Raw genomic sequence first — 16,963 nt, forward strand, 5'->3', positions numbered from 1 at the left:
AACATTTTGATTTATGTTTGAATTATTCAAACGTTCAGAGGAATACAAAACAGAACATGAGGGACTCCTCTGCTAAAATGGTAATTAATAATGATAAGAAGCATGAACTATTTACCTATGACTTTCATAGATCACGATCTTCCCTGACGCAGCAGCTTAGTTTAGGTACCTTGGTCAAGGACGTGGCTGTAGGATCGATCCGTTGCTGATGCAGTAACTCATTTACTGGCTGCAGGGATCATTTAAATAGAAGCTGTGTCAAACCAGAGATCAGATTGACTGGCCAGTATAACAGTACTGTATGTTTATTGATTTGCCTTTATTAACCATAGTTTAAGAAAAAAAAGGTGAATTAGATTTGTACAGTGTATGGCTGTCTACGTTTGTACTCATTTGTTTATGGGTAATAAATGCTCTCTCTAAAGTAAATGTTCCATTAGGGTCATTCCACCAATTTGGTGCCTTTTGAGAAGTGTGGCTTTTTGATTTGACCTAATTTCAACATTCTGTCATGAAGAGCACATGTTCAACTTCATAAAAAAACATGTTTATATATTAAGTGTTTATTAAGTGCCAAATAAAGTAACAAGATTGACCGTATTAGGGTTGACCATTTAAGCTTAAATCAGCCATAAATCCCCTTGTGACAGGGGGAATGGAAGCTTTTTGTGTGCAACAGGGAGTGGCAATTCAATTCAAGCTTCACAAAATTGTTTTTATTGTTAAAACATTTTTAGCCTGTCTCTGGGCAACAGGGTTAAGGTATTATGCTCGACCTGCTCAGTTTTCCACCACAAAACACCAGAAAATGGCCAAAAACAGTACAACCAGCTCATATGCTTTTATACTGTGATTTGACTGTTAATGTTCAATGTTAATTTAGAAATAAATATTTAAAAAATTAATAATTTCACCATATTAAAATGAAAATTCAGTTCACGTAACAGGGTTGACCTTAAAATGAGGGTCAGAATTAAATGAATCACGAATCTCTTGAAATAAACAATAATCTTCAGGAATGACTTTGTCAGAGCAACAAAATAAATACATTTTACAATGAATTTTACAATGAAGGTCAAACTTGGAGAAATTAAGGGGGTTAAATGGATTAAAATCTTCCTAGAGGTGACACAGGGTTGACGGAGAGACATGTCAAAATACAACATTTTGGCACTGGTAATAGATCACTTGTTGTATTATTTGTGAGGCACAGCTGAGTGAGCATAATAATAGGATTTATTTTACTGGATTGATGCCTGCATCTGATGATCAGTCTGAGGAGAGGAAGGGAACAGTGGTGAGGCTGCCTCTCACCGACTCACCGTCCCTCCTCTCACCCGACTCACCATCCCTCCTCTCACCCGACTCACCGTCCCTCCTCTCACCCGACTCACCGTCCCTCCTCTCTCCCGACCTCCGATAAGAAAAAGGGGACGATGTCTTCCAGCTGATTGGCAAAACTTAACTTAAGGTTCACTGCATTATTTCTGACTCATGCACCAATTCATGTTGTTACTCCTATAACCAGAGAAAGTGAAACATTCCTTTATATCAGGGGTGTCAAAGTCAAATGGACGGAGGGCCAAATAAAAAATTTAGCTACAAGCCGAGGGCCGGACTGTTCGAATGTTCATTGAAAAATTTTTAAATGACGCATATAGTCTAGTGAACCTAATTGAACCTACTGAAAACCTAACAAATATATTCCAATATGATCAGATAAATAAAGCAATATTTTCTTATGGCTCTGTCAGTAATCTTTAATTTTCAACAGACACAAAAGACAAATTTCCTTTATATAAAAATCCCCATAACATGAACATTAAATGAAAGAAACCGGTATTCAAGGCACCATCAGTAGCCTATATTTTCTATTTTAGCAAAAGTGGGCTAAATTTACTTCAAAGAAAAAAACAATAATAGCAATTTTCTATCATCCACTCAACTTGGTTTTAAATGCCTTCACTGTACTGTACATATCAGAGATGACACGATCCCGACCCTGCAGCTGCAAGTTCATTGCATTCAGATGACTCGTAATGTCACACAGAAAAGCCATTTCACACAGAAACATTTCGTCTCGGAGTTGTGTTGTGTCTTTCCCTTTGCTGTCCAAGAACAGACAAATCTCCTCACGAAGCTCGAAACATCTTTGAAGCACCTTTCCCTGGCTTAGCCATCGCACCTCTGTGTGATAAGGCAAATCACCATGCTCCGTTTCTAACTCCGTCAGAAATGCCTTGAACTGGCGGTGATTCAAACCTTTGGCTCTGATAAAGTTAACTGTGCGCGTGATGATGCTCATTACATGCTCCATTTTCAAGGCTTTACCGCACAACGCTTCCTGGTGTATGATACAATGATAAGCTGTCAGCTCACCTGTCGCGTTTTCCTCTTGCATCTTTTCCCGTATCTTCTCCACCAGTCCGCTCCTGTGTCCACACATCGCAGGTGCTCCGTCGGTTGTCAAACCCACGAGTTTTTCCCAAGGCAGCTCCATCTCATTTACACATCTTGACACCTCTTCATACAAATCATGCCCCGTAGTTGTGCCATGCATAGGACGTAAAGCCAAAAACTCCTCTGTCACGCTTAGGCTGGAGTCCACTCCGCGGATGAAAATTGACAACTGGGCAATGTCAGAAATGTCGGTGCTCTCATCCACAGCCAAGGAATATGCAATGAAATCTTTTCCCTTTTTCACAAGCTGCTCTTTTAGATTGATGGACAACTGGTCTACTCTCTCGGCAATGGTGTTTCTGCTCAGACTCACATTTAAAAAGAGTTGCCTTTTTTCTGGGCAAACTTCGTCACAAACTTTAATCATGCAGTTTTTGATGAAATCCCCCTCCGTAAATGGCCGGGCTGATTTAGCGATCTCTTCTGCCAAAATAAAACTGGCCTTGACAGCAGCCTGGCCTTGTGATTTGGCTTTTTTGAACAGAGCCTGTCGAGATTTGAGGCCTCGTTTTAATTCCTCTGCCTTTTGTAGCCTTTGTTCCATGTCCATATTCTTGTTTTTGTCCGCGTGTTTCGTTTCATAATGTCGTCTCAGATTATACTCTTTCAGTACCGCCACACTTTCTCCACACAGAAGACACACAGGTTTTCCAGCTACCTCCGTGAACAAATACTCCGACTCCCACCTTGTTTGAAACCCCCGGTTCTCAGTGTCCACCTTCCGTTTTGCCATTTTTGATGGGTATCTGAAAGTTAATTTTACTGTGATGCTGACAACTGCTGTGCCAATAAATATTGAAATGAAGCAGCCTACTGCTCGGTGCGTCACCGTTGCATTGTGGGAAATGTAGTATTGGTGCGTGTAAAAGATCTGCGGGCTGCCGGCTTGCTGCGGTCTGCGGGCCGGTTCTAATAACAAATCAAGATCATCCCAGGGGCCGTAAAAAACCTTCTCGCGGGCCGGATGTGGCCCGCGGGCCTTGACTCTGACATATGTGCTTTATATTAACAAAGATACAAGCTGCAAATAATTACAACATAAGTTTATCGAAACACTTTTCTATACATTCATTGCAGCTGCAGTGCTGGTTGTAGCGTGAGTGGAAGTAGCGAATGTTCATTTTATGGTTTATAAAACTGTTGAACAAAGAGTTGACAGTGTTGAATAACAATTTAAACATGAACTTACTGATAAAAACAGCAACTCTTTGCTGTATTTGTTGAGTCTCTCTCTAGTCATGACTTTAAAAGTTTTGAAATCTTACATTATCAATTTTGCTGTGTGTTCAATGTTTCTTTTTACAGTCTATGACACAAGAAAACTGTGCAGACACGGTGATCTGTGCCATTTGATTGGCCACCGGTAGACTGGGCACGCCAGGTAAGAGTTCTAGCTTCAGACACAGGAAATGGTTAAAAATGGGAACACTTTGCCTTCCTGGTGCTAAAAACAAAACAAAGAAAATTGGAATGCAAGAATTTATCTTTTTTTTTTTTTTACAGATATGTTTGGTGATCGACTAGGAATGGCTTGGAGATCACGATCGACCGGTTGGTGACCACTGTTTTAGATGCTTACCGGTAATTGAATTGTAGTTAAAGCATGTACTGCTCCCTGTCACCATGATGCATTACCACTAACTCTCTCAGTGCCCTCTCAGGAGTGAGTCCCACCCTCTTCCCCTTTTCCCTCTAATGTAATTCTTTGTCCAAGGCTCTGTGGTGCTGTACGGCTCAGAGAGGAAGCAGTGTAGTCAGGAGGGCAGAGGTGCAAAGGCAAGAGGAGACAGAGCACTGAACACAGTGCTTAACCTTGGTTTTGGCAGAGAGGCCGGTTTCAAAGGCATCAGGGGAGAGACTCAGTGACAACGAGATGACAGCTTGACAGCCACTCGTTTGTCTTTGCGTGAGAATATGCCATGGATGAATCCAGAGCTGGTGCTAGTCCAGTGGGGCATGGTGACTGGCACAGTCTGAGGTGTTGATTGAGGAATGGGCCTGATATGGGTACAGCTTTCTCACCCTTCCACACTGGACAGGCTGTTTACATTTCTGGAGACTGCATGCCCCTATCATGGCTGTGATGCATTTCAAACAAATGCCACTTGGGCAACTTGTGACATGTAGCCTAAGCCAAATATAAATAACGGAACATAAATTACTTAAATGTATCTGTTTTATTGTGTTGACCTCCCCCCTCTTTGCAGTGGACTTATTTTTAATTGGGTAATTCCAGAGTCATTATACTGAATTAAGGCCTTCACATAAACATAACCTTTCCAACCAACTAGTAACATATTGTTCAAGCCACTTTTACTGAATAATGTGTTTGTTTCATGTTTTATTTGACTGTCATCTTATCCAGAGTGACTTACAGTAGCTAGGTCATACATTTTAATTTGTACTGGTCCACTGTGGGTATCAAAACCACAACCCTGGTGTTGCAAGTGCCACGATCTACCAACTGAACCACATGGGATCATATGATCGTGTTTTGCTTTTCGTTTTTGGTATAATTTATGTTTATATACTGTACAGTGCCTTCAGAAAATATTCATATCCCTTGACTTATTCCACATTTTGTTACAGCCTGAGTTCAAAATGAATCAAATACTTTTTGCCCTCATCCATCTCCACACAATACCCCATATTGACAAAGGGAAAACATGTTTTTAGAAATGTTGGCAAATGTATTGAAAATTAAATTCAGAAATATCTTATTTACTTAAGTATTCACCCCCCTGAATCAATACTTTGTAGAAGCAGATTTTGTTGCAATTACAGCTGTGAGTCTTTCTGGGTAAGTATCTAAGAGCTAAGAGCTTTTCTCTAAGAGCTTTTCAAAATTCTTCAAGCTCTGTCAAATTGGTTGTTGATCATTGCTAGACAACCATTTTCAGGTCTTGCATAGATTTTCAAGTAGATTTAAGTAAAACTGTAACTCGGCCACCAAGGAACATTCACTGTCTTCTTGGTACGCAAATCCAGTGTAGATTTGTCCTTGTGTTTTAGGTTATTGTCCTGCTGAAAGGTGAATTCTTCTCCCAGTGTCTAGTGGAAAGCAGACTGAACCACGTTTTCCTCTAGGATTTTGCCTGTGCTTAGCTCCATTCCATTTATTTTTTATCCTGAAAAACTCCTCTGTCTTTAACGATTGCAAGCATACCCATAACATGATGCAGTGACCACTGTGCTTGAAAATATGGAGAGTGGTTGTATTGTATTTGCTCCAGACATAACACTTTGTTCAGGACAAAACGTTAACTGCTTTGCCACATTTTTGCATTACTTTAGTGCCTTGTTGCAAACAGGTTGCATGTTTTGGAATATTTGTATTCTGTACAGGTTTCCTTCTTTTAAATCTGTCAATTAGGTTAGTGCTGTGGAGTTTTCTCCTATCACAGCCATTAAACTCTGTAACTGTTTTAAAGTCACTATTGGCCTCATGGGGCATTGAAAACCCCCGCTGGTCTTTGAGGTTGAATCTGTATTTGAAATTCACTGCTCGACTGAGGGACCTTACAGATAATTGTATATGGGTGGAGCAGTGACGATTTTAGAATGTAAATCTTGGTGGAGAAAACAAACAATAAAAATGTTGGGAATGCATACGAGCAAAGACACTACACAACACTAAACAATACATTTTTGCACTATAACGGTGACAAACTGTAACGGTTTTCTTGTAGTGAAGGAGAGTCGGACCAAAATGCAGCGTGTAGATTGCGATCCATGTTTAATGAACAAACGTAACACGAATCTAAATACAAAACCTACAAAAACAATAAACGTAATGAAAACCGAAACAGCCTAATACTGGTGCACATACACACAGAACAAGGAACAAAGACACTATGGACAATCACCCACGACAAACTCAAAGAATATGGCTGCCTAAATATGGTTCCCAATCAGAGACAACGATAAACACCTGCCTCTGATTGAGAACCACTACAGACAGCCATAGACCTAACTAGAACACCCCACTAAGCTACAATCCCAATACATACACACCACATACAAAAACCCATGCCCCACCCTGGCCTGACCAAATAAATGAAGATAAACACAAAATACTTTGACCAGGGCGTGACACAAACGGTGTACACAAACTGTTAGGGCGTACAGCAGTCCCAACACCTTACCCCTGCTACACCTGGCTATCAGAGGAGCCTTGTCTGGAAGTGAAACAGTTAATTCAGCCTCATTTACTGCCTTTAAAAAAACACAGCTGATAATTGAGATGTACAAAATATGGTATAAGGGGACGACAAGCGCATTAGAGGCAATCTGTGAGCGAGCTAGGACGGGCGTAGTCGATATAACTATTTGTTAAGCACTTTTGAAATGTACAGCGACAGAATTCAGAACATGGGCCATTCTTCAGGTATTCTCTCTGTACACCAAGTCAGAACTGTAGGATAAATAAAGGGAGCATATAAGCAGACAGTGAAAGCTCTTACACTATTTGATGATGACATTTCTCTAAAACAGGTTATAGGCTAAATGTGCACCACCAAGTCAGAACAGTTGGCGAAATTAAGAGGGGAAAATATACCTAATTATTAGGGTGAGGAAAATGGGCTCATAACAGCTTACTACACAACATACACTTAATTTTACTTTCACAGCTACAGTATACTGTACATATATCCCTGGCATATTACATCATTATGCAGCTGCAGCGTACAAGACATTTTTGGACTCACCTGGTGGCGTGACAGTCCTCCATGGGCAAATTTTGTCATCCAACTTGGTCATCAAAGTCTGACATTCTCTGGATTTATGGTGCCTTCAAGACAACTGAGAACTCGGATAAAAACAAGTTTGAATCATGATGACGTCAGTGATCTTCACGTCGTATCTCTAGAAAGAGGCCCGAGTTCCCAACTTAGAATTGCGAGTTGGATGATTGTTCAAAACATATTTTCCCAGTCTGAGATCTTTTTTCCCAAGTTCCCAGTTGTCTTGAACTCACTAAAGTCAGATTTCCCAGTTCGGAGTTAACAGTTGTTTTGAGCGTGGCAGAAATTATACTGGAATGACAGCATGGCCTATGTCAAATGTTTATCATTTTAAGCTTGGAAAAGAGACTCTTAAACCAAGAATTGGGACCACACACCCACTCCACTGAATACAAGCTAGTGATTGCTTTGTGATTGCTTGCAGTTAGCCACTGATTCGTTCCAATCCACTCATTGTTGAATTTGCGATTTCCAACTTGTTGTGTAATGTTTATGGCCAATGAGCACGATACGTTTTATCTATAATTTATCTTCATTATTTCTCTTCTTATGACAAGTAGATTGTTGACTTGATTCATGATGATGACTGCTGCTAAGATTTAGAAAGTATGATGTTGATCAAAGCTAGTGTATATATAATGTCATTAGATGTAATTTTATCTGTGGCCAATGACCTTGAACCTTCTTGGATGGGCACTTCTAATGTAACTCTATGGCAGCACCCAAGGGTCTTGAATTTTAGAGCTCTTCCCTTAGATTTGGCAGTGACGTTGCGTCCCCATGAGTGACAGAACACTGAGCCAATCACGGCGCAACCAGAGAACATTACCAACCGCTACATTTTTCGCTGGCTGCCCCACCACCACAGAAAGCACTGAGCTAGGCTGAAACACCTGCATTTTGGAGCTGCCTTACTCAAGAAAGCAAATAATAGGCCATGTTTGTATGCGGCTTTATTCTACAAAGAATTTTGTAGATTTATTTTTACATTGTTTGCAAACTGATATGTGACACGTATTAATGTCAAAATAACATGCAAATCAGCAAAAATTGCCCTGAATGCTGGGTCGCCACTGGTGTGGAGTAGAGAGATGAGGTAGTCATAAATGTAATCAATTTTAAATGCAAACTGTAACACAACAAGATGTGGTAAAGGTTGTCAATACTTCCTGAAGGCACTGTATGTATAGTGTAATTGTTGTTAATTGATGTGCTGATTATTGATGCTTTACAGGTCATCATTGTAAATAATAATTTGTTCTTATATTGACTTAATTTGTAAGTCGCTCTGGATAAGAGCGTCTGCTAAATGACTTAAATGTAAATGTAAATGTGAAATCAAAGTGCTCTCGCTACACAGATTCATATCTGTTCAGTATTATTTCACTTTTACTGTACCCATTATGATGAACACACTGCATCCTTTGAGAGGTTTAAGAGCAGCAACTCCATATTTCATAGGAAGGAAACCCAGTTTACATAATTCAGAGGCTCTGCAGGAACTGCTCAATACAGTGTGTCAGCCAGTAAATCATGGGAACTGTCGCAGAGCATTAGAGAGCCTGTTTATCACACACCCTGCCCACGTCATGGGAATGTTTTCTTCATTACTATGGAAACTTTTACCATGATCAAATTAGTTAGTGCTCTCACACAACTGGTGTGTGTCTGTTCTTAGATGACTTACTAAAGTGGCCTATGGCAATGGATAAAAAATATTGTAAAGCAGATTAGAAACCTGGGAAGAAAAGAGATTTTCATGAATTCATGAATATGACATTTTCTAGGCTTCCATGTGCTTGACTCAGGTTTGAGTGAGTCTTATGTTGCAACTAGATTAACGAGACATGTGCTTGTCGGCATGTTGTTGTCTTTTAATGAAAAGGATATTTCGTCATACAGCTGGAGAAGCCAAAGAAAATAAAAAGGGGTATTTTCATACATGTCAAATCTGATGGAAATGTAGTTATGGTATTCTGGGGTGTATATCAGGCAATGCAGGTGTCCTAAAACATGAAACTGACGTTTCCAGTTGTGCTTATTTCTCAAGGAGACACCACTCCAAAGGCCTACAGGGAGGCTTTAGGCTTTAACTCAGTCAAACAAAATGAAATTGAAATCACGTCATATAACGGATTCAGTATGAACAAATTGGCCAATAGGGGGTAAAGTTTGTTATTCTTCATATGTCCAATTTATTATATAAAATTCCATCAGTTCACTGTAAATTAAAAAGTAATCCCACTGTAGGGATTCATGTAATCCCACTAGCAGGGTTGGGCAACTCCAGTCCATCCCTAGCAAACACAGCTGAATAATCAAATTACATTCTAAACTGAAGATCATGATTTAGGTGATTATTGGAGTCAGGTGTATTAGCTGGGGCTGGGGCAAAACTGTGACACCAACCAGGCCCTCGAGGACTGGAATTCCCACCTCTGCTTGACTATAGAGATTGCCATTGGTTCAAAGACAGGCTTGATTTATCCAGGACAATCCTTCCGCAATTCTCGAATGTCGTGACTTTGCTGTTTATCTGAAGTTTACAAGTTTGTTTGATTGTTTTTTTTAACAGGAAATTCTCCATTACCATGAGAAGCTAATCAAGACAACAGGGGGGAAAGAGGAAACTGCTACTGCAAAACAGTCTGACCCTCCCACCCTGATCTGACTACCACATCGGAGGCCTCACCATTTATCTGCCATGATCAGAGCATAATAACACGGTCTTTGCACCACCAACAGAGATACAACAATAATTCTCTGTGACATATGTCTGTATGGTCCCGTTTAACCTGACATTTAACCTGACGATTCTGGGAAGAAAATGTTTCATAAATGCTGACTACTTACGTAACTTAGATTTGAACAGCATGGTTATTGTTGGGTTCATTGGACCATGGAGTTCTGATAACCACCAAAATGGATACATATGTTTTCATGTTTATTTATTCTTTATTTAACTAGGTAAGTCAGTTAAGAACAAATTCTTATTTACAATGGCGGCCTACCCTGGCCAAACCCTAACCCGGATGACGCTGGGCCAATTGTGAGCCGCCCTATGGGACTCCCAATCACAGCCGGTTGTGATATAGCCTGGAATCAAGCAGGGTCTGTAGTGACGCCTCTAGCACTGAGATGCAGTGCCTTAAACTGCAGTGCCATCCGAGAGCCCTAGTTTCTCTCTGGATCATACAGGTGTAGGACCTTAGTTGAGACAGTTTGCTACAGTAGGAAAATCATCCTACAGCAACAGGAAATGTGAATTATTACGTGGATTATAATTCATGAACATTTTGTAGGGGTCGATAAATGTTTTTTTTTAGAGCAAATCAAGTCTAAAATTTCAAAGTGTAAATTATAAACTCAAATGCGTTACAAGTTTGTATTTCCTGCTGCGCAGGAAAATTCTCAGTAACAAAAGAGTGATCCAATTACATGTTGAAGTAGGGTGTTCCTGTTATTTTAAAGAATAATCAAATAAGAAAAACATCAGTTGACCACAGTGTATGCTTGTGTTGGACTGTGCATGTGTGTTTCTGTACATGCATGTATTTATGTGCATGCATGGACTGCATGTTTCTGCACAGTATGTATGTGGAGGAGGGCTAACCACCTGCTAATGAGCTGGGAAGTTGCTGTCAATCAGGTTGTAATCAACTCTAGAAAGCCCTCCTCCACAGTTTGACTCCCATACCTTGTAATTAGATCTATAATACGTGGGGAGCTGAGCTTATATTTTTGTTGGGAGTAACAAGGTATGACAAGCTTCCACAGCTTCCAAGTCCAAAAGAGTCCCATGGGCAGTGCATATTAGACATAGAGCCAGTAAACACAGTCATCATCAGGAGGAAATAAGAGAATGCTTCTACTCTAGTTTCAAAAGAAAACGCAATGCCACATGTCATTAAAAACACCCAATGTGGGCAGTTTTATTTGGCAAACAATGCAACATTGAGCTGTAATGCACTGTGATATAATCTGTTGATATATATGTGCTACGTGTTTTAATTTCACCCATCCAATACAAGCATTTACCCCAAAACTAACTCAAGGACAGCTTCAAAGGCTATAGTCGATAAAACTGCAAAGATACTACCGTTAACCTGTGGTTATTAAAATGTTATATTGTAAACACGGGTGAACGTGGATTTCATTATTCCCAGTAATAATAATAATATGTTACATTTATAAAGTGCTTTTCATTATACAAGAAAACTTATGATGGTAAATGTTATGTTGGTGCTTTTCTATTTACCAATTCTGGCGTTCTATGTTAGTGCTTTTCTAATAACTGTTTTCTGTGTTCATGCAAGTGACTGATTGAACAAACCCTCACTATCAGTATCTGCAATTTGTCAGTATGCCCAGACCCTTGTTTTGAGAACGAAAGATATCTCTGTTTCAAGGTCTCAGTTTAGAGAGAAGAAGCCTTGTGAGGTACTGGTCTGTCACATGCATGATCCAGTATAGGTTGGTCACATGAATGAAGCAAACGTGAATGATTCATTCATTTTAAATAAGCTAAATCATGCAAATATGACTTGTCTGCAATATAAACTCAGCAAAAAAACAAATGTTCCTTTTTCAGGTCCCTGTCTTTCAAAGATGATTCGTAAAAATCCAAATAACTTCACAGATCTTCATTGTAAAGGGTTTAAACACTGTTTCCCATGCTTGTTCAATGAACCATAAATAATAATGAACATGCACCTGTGGAACGGTTGTTTAGACACCAACAGCTTACAGACGGTAGGCAATTCAGGTCACAGTTAAGAAAACTTAGGACACTAAAGAGGCTTTTCTACTGACTCTGAAAAAGACCAAAAGAAAGATGCCCAGGGTCCCTGCTCATCTGCGTGAACGTGCCTTATGCATGCTGTAAGGAGGCATGAGGACTGCAGATGTGGCCAGGGCAATAAATTGTAATGTCCATACTGTGAGACGCTTAAGACAGTGCTACAGGGAGACAGGACGGACAGCTGAATGTCCTTGCAGTGGCAGACCACATGTAACAACACCTGCACAGGATCGGTACATCTGAACATCGCACCTGCGGGACAGGTACAGGATGGCAACAACAACTACCCGACATACACCAGGAACGCACAATCCCTCCATCAGTGGTCAGACTGTCCGCAATAGGCTGAGAGAGGCTGTCCTGAAGGCTTGTAGGCCTGTTGTAAGGCAGGTCCTCACCAGACATCACCGACAACAACGTCGCCTATGGGCACAAACCCACCATCGCTGGACCAGACAGGACTGGCAAAAATTGCTCTTCACTGACGACTCATGGTTTTGTCTCACCAGGGGTGATGGTTGGATTCACGTTTATCGCAGTTGACAGTGAGAGGACATTTTTTTTTTTTTGCATGATGTTTCTAAGAGATCTAAGGGGACTGCCCCGTGAGGGCTCCTGACAGACGTTCACTATGGTGCATCAAGTTCGTTGGAACATATCCAATGCGCTGACAATAAACAATGATTAATTTAAGATTGACTTTGAGTGGCCCTGTGTAAGAATCTCCACAACAATCTCAAAGAAAATTGAAAACAATTTGTTGGAAAAAACAATTGTTGGAAAAATGACTTGTGTCATGCACAAAGTAGATGTCCTAACCGACTTGCCAAAACTATAGTTTGTTTACAAGAAATTTGTGGAGTGGTTGAAAAACGAGTTTTAATGACTCCAACCTAAGTGTAAGTAAACTTCCGACTTCAACTGTAATTCATATTCTGTCAAAAAGAGCACATGCTCAACTTACTTCATAAACATGTTTTCCCATCTCAAGAGGTTAAATATGTATATATTTTAAATACTGTAGTAAGTGACAAATAAAGTAACAGGGTTGACGAAATGTCCTCTTAAGTCAGCCATAAATCCCTTTGTGACAGGGGGAATGGAAGCTTGTTGCGTGGAACTGGGAGTGGCAATGGAATGCAAGCTTCACAAAAACAATTAATACAATAATGTCAGTGTTCACATCGAACCACACTGCAATTTAGAGACATTTTTATTTCACCTTTATTTAACTAGTCAAGTCAGTTAAGAACAAATACTTATTTACAATGACGGCCTACCCTGGCCAAACCCTCCCCTAACCCGGACAACGCTGGGCCAATTGTGCATGTACCACCCGGCTCATGTTTTACCGGTAAGGCGTACCCCCACTATTTATTTTGCCAGTACTCCATACCGGACTGTACCGGCTTGCTTTCACCCCTGATTGTAAATCACCTGTACAGTAAATATTTGTTTTGTTCTTATCTATTTTAGTGCCTGGTTGAAGGCAGTAGAAAAGCTGGCTCAGAGGTGGGATATAGCACCAGCACTTTAAGAGAGTCATGTCCCCCCTGCACTTCTGCTGAACACGTGAATGTGTCATAGAACAGAGGACAAGCTAAGAGGCCAGGGTTTGCTTGTTCTGGAGAAGCAGAGAAAGAAGAGAAAAAGAGGTCCTTCAGTTCATCATTGTGCCCTCTGGGATAGATCAGTGGGAATAGTGTCAGTACCCTGCTGACCGGCTGCAGTCACACTGACTTTAGTACACGTTCATCATTGTAATTGCTTATTAACATCCTTGATCTAGCTGAATTATGGCAAGCAATCTGAGTCAAGGTGAGATCCAGGAGCAATACTTCTGCATCAGGGGAAGATGACAACCTAATAAGTAAGTAAAAATGTCAATTTGGAAAATGAAGTTACCATGACACAAGATGACTGCAATGTACACGTGAGGAGAATTCTAATGTCAACATGAAGTAAAGAGGGGCTGAGCTGAAGAAAAACATTTTTAATTGAGCGGGGAATAGCCTAAAATAGGAAACAATAATGGCATTAAAGTAATGCTGGCAGTGTTGTATGTGGGAGTTAACGTATGATGGGAGTTAACGTACAATGTCAGTGTTGTTTTCAACAGTATTTCACAACTCACTGGTGTAACAGACAGTTGATGCGATCAAGACTATGAAGAGGTTAGTTGGGTTCAGTTGAGGTTACAGTATTGAGAATCCAATGTATTGCAGAAGAGAAAGCTCAGTGTTCTCTTCTACATGAGATCCAACTTGGTTTATTGTTTAACACAGTGGTCACTGAAAGGAAACTCGGGGGATCTTGAGGATTTTCTGGCTCTTGCATGAGAAGGGTGGAATGGATTTTGTCCATATTCCCAAAGGCCTGACAGTTTGCTCAAAACATCACTACAGTGCCCTAGTTCACAAATAGCTACTTCCCTATACTGTAGCAGTTTAAATGGTTTTCCTCTTAGAACACATCTGTAAATCCATTGAACTGAGATGATCAATCCATAAGGTATTTAGTCACAAAGTGATCAGATATGCCAGAGCAGTGGAGTGTCAGTTTAAGAATCTTAGACAGGTTCAAACAGACATGTTCAAGATGTCCAGATAAGTGGAAAGTTCTAGGAATTGTCTTGTAAACACTTCATTCTTCCCCCTCCAGTGTTCCAGATCTCCAGATAGCCGTCATATTGTGTTCAACTGCAGTTGTTCATTATCAGGTGTGTATCTTACTCTATCATGCTGTTCGGTTCTAGACCAGTTGAATGTTTTAGTGACTTAAGCAGGGAACCACACTCAATTCATGTATTTCTAGCTCTGTAAAAATCAAATATGATGTGTTGACATGCTCCTCTACAAAATGCAATGAGAGAGACTGAGACATAATGTATTTTCCAGTCCAATGTCAGTCCTCAATATAGTCAAAGCCTACAGTACATTACAGTCTGAAATCACAATTATTCACTGATTCCTATTAAGACTGGCCACACCTTTAAATCCACCCCCACCCCTTCCTGTTTCAATGACCCCCCCCCCCCCCTTCACTTTCAGCTGAAGTAATATGTGGGAAGCCCCTAGATGTTTATACAACAGCAACAAAGTCCCTTTATTCAAGCCTACAAAGATCCTTTTAACTGGCCTCGGGCCTTATTGAACATAGTCTCCAGGGTTGTGTGTGTGCCTGTGTGTCAGGGCCGCCGACAAACGTGTGGTGAGCACTCATTTGACACAGCACTGGAATTCTTTGTAGTTTGGTTGTTTTCAGTTTTTTTAAATCCCCTGCCCAATTGGACAACCACAGAGCAGGCCCGACTGCCTAGTTCACTTTCCCCAGGCAATAGGGCAACCCATAGCCCTTTACACTTGTACCCATAATTGGGTTGAAAATGGAAAATTTGGACACTGATAAGAGCTTAAATTGGAACACAGTAGCTGTACAGTAACATGTTAATACATGATGTCTGGGCCGCCTCTTTACAGCGCTGTATGGGTTTTGATTGACAGCCGTTCTGAACTTGAGTACCACGCACGACAAGAAGCTGCCCCCATCCCGCCGGCTGGCTGGGAAACTTTTGCATTTTTTTGTTGTCTGAGTGAGGGAAATGCTGTAAATTACGAGGACTCTATGTATTTTGGAAAATGAGACGTTGAGGATTATAATAAATACCGCTTTGATGTCATACATGCAAGCCAAACACCAGTGAGTCCAAATGTGTACATCACATTTCCATATCATAAAACACATGTAATATACAGTGTCAACGTTTATGATCACTGTTTGATGTACAGTTCCAAAATGACATGAGGAGGAAGGAGTTGGGGGACCGACTGAAGACCGTGCGCAGATCATGATATTCCTCCGGCACTCCTGTCAAATCGCCAGGTTCCTCCTGAGAAGTAGGCCAGCGTTATACCCGGAACAACAGGTGTAAAAGGTTACCAGAAATGAAGTTAAAGCCTCCGCTTACTAGTTTCCTGGTCTCAAAATTTCCGATAGAGGCACACTGTGAAGTTCTGAATAGAATTTGCCGATTTTTGTTGTATTGTGAAAAAACATTGCAGCTGACCACGCATCTAAATGCACTCAAGACTCCATTCTATGCGCACCCAAATGATCTATTTTCTCTGAATTGCCTAGTGAAATCTTAACATAGTAAGATTGTATTTTATAATTGTGTCTTGTCATGTTGGCATTCAAATTATGCCCACCTGATCCAGATTGTGATTTACTGTGTAATGGACTGTTTTTGGACTGTGTAAACAACCACCGTAATTGTGTAGATCAGATTACTTTCAGTTACTTTTGGATGACTTTTCCCTTAAGAGTCATTAGAAGAAGACAAAAAGGATCCATCAAACACATTTGGTGTGTCATCATAGTGGTCTCTGACTTGTGGTCAGACTCTCTCAGGTTGAACAAACTTAAACATGCACCTTTTTTCAACGTGGAATTGAATGATATAGAGAAAACAAAAAGATGTCATAATGTATTTATTTTTTCTTTCTAAATGTAAAAGTAATCCAAGAAGTAATCATGTAGTCTTTCAAATGTATCTATAATCTGGTTACAATATTTTTGCTGGTAACGTAACTGATTACAGTTTTTTGGTAATTAGAGTACATATAAGCGATTACATGTAATCAGTTACTCCCCTACCCTGCATGCATGTCATGGAGATCACAAAGGTGGGGCATTGTAGTTTCTTTACCCAGCAGAGCAACACACCTCCCCCATTAAGTGGCCCAGCAAGTTATTTATAATCATTGTATTTAAAGAGGCCAATGCAGAGTAACTACAAATAACCAACTCAGATGGGATGCCAGGGCTAACCCTAACCCTGCTAATGCAATGTCATATGAAAGGAGAGATCATATGTGGTTGATACAGGGACTCTATGTAAGAGTCATATAAATCACACTTGTTCTCCATACAAAGTCATATGAATTACAGTTCTACA

Source organism: Oncorhynchus gorbuscha, linkage group LG04 (assembly GCF_021184085.1).
Source record: "Oncorhynchus gorbuscha isolate QuinsamMale2020 ecotype Even-year linkage group LG04, OgorEven_v1.0, whole genome shotgun sequence".
NCBI classification, from domain to species: Eukaryota; Metazoa; Chordata; class Actinopteri; order Salmoniformes; family Salmonidae; genus Oncorhynchus; species Oncorhynchus gorbuscha.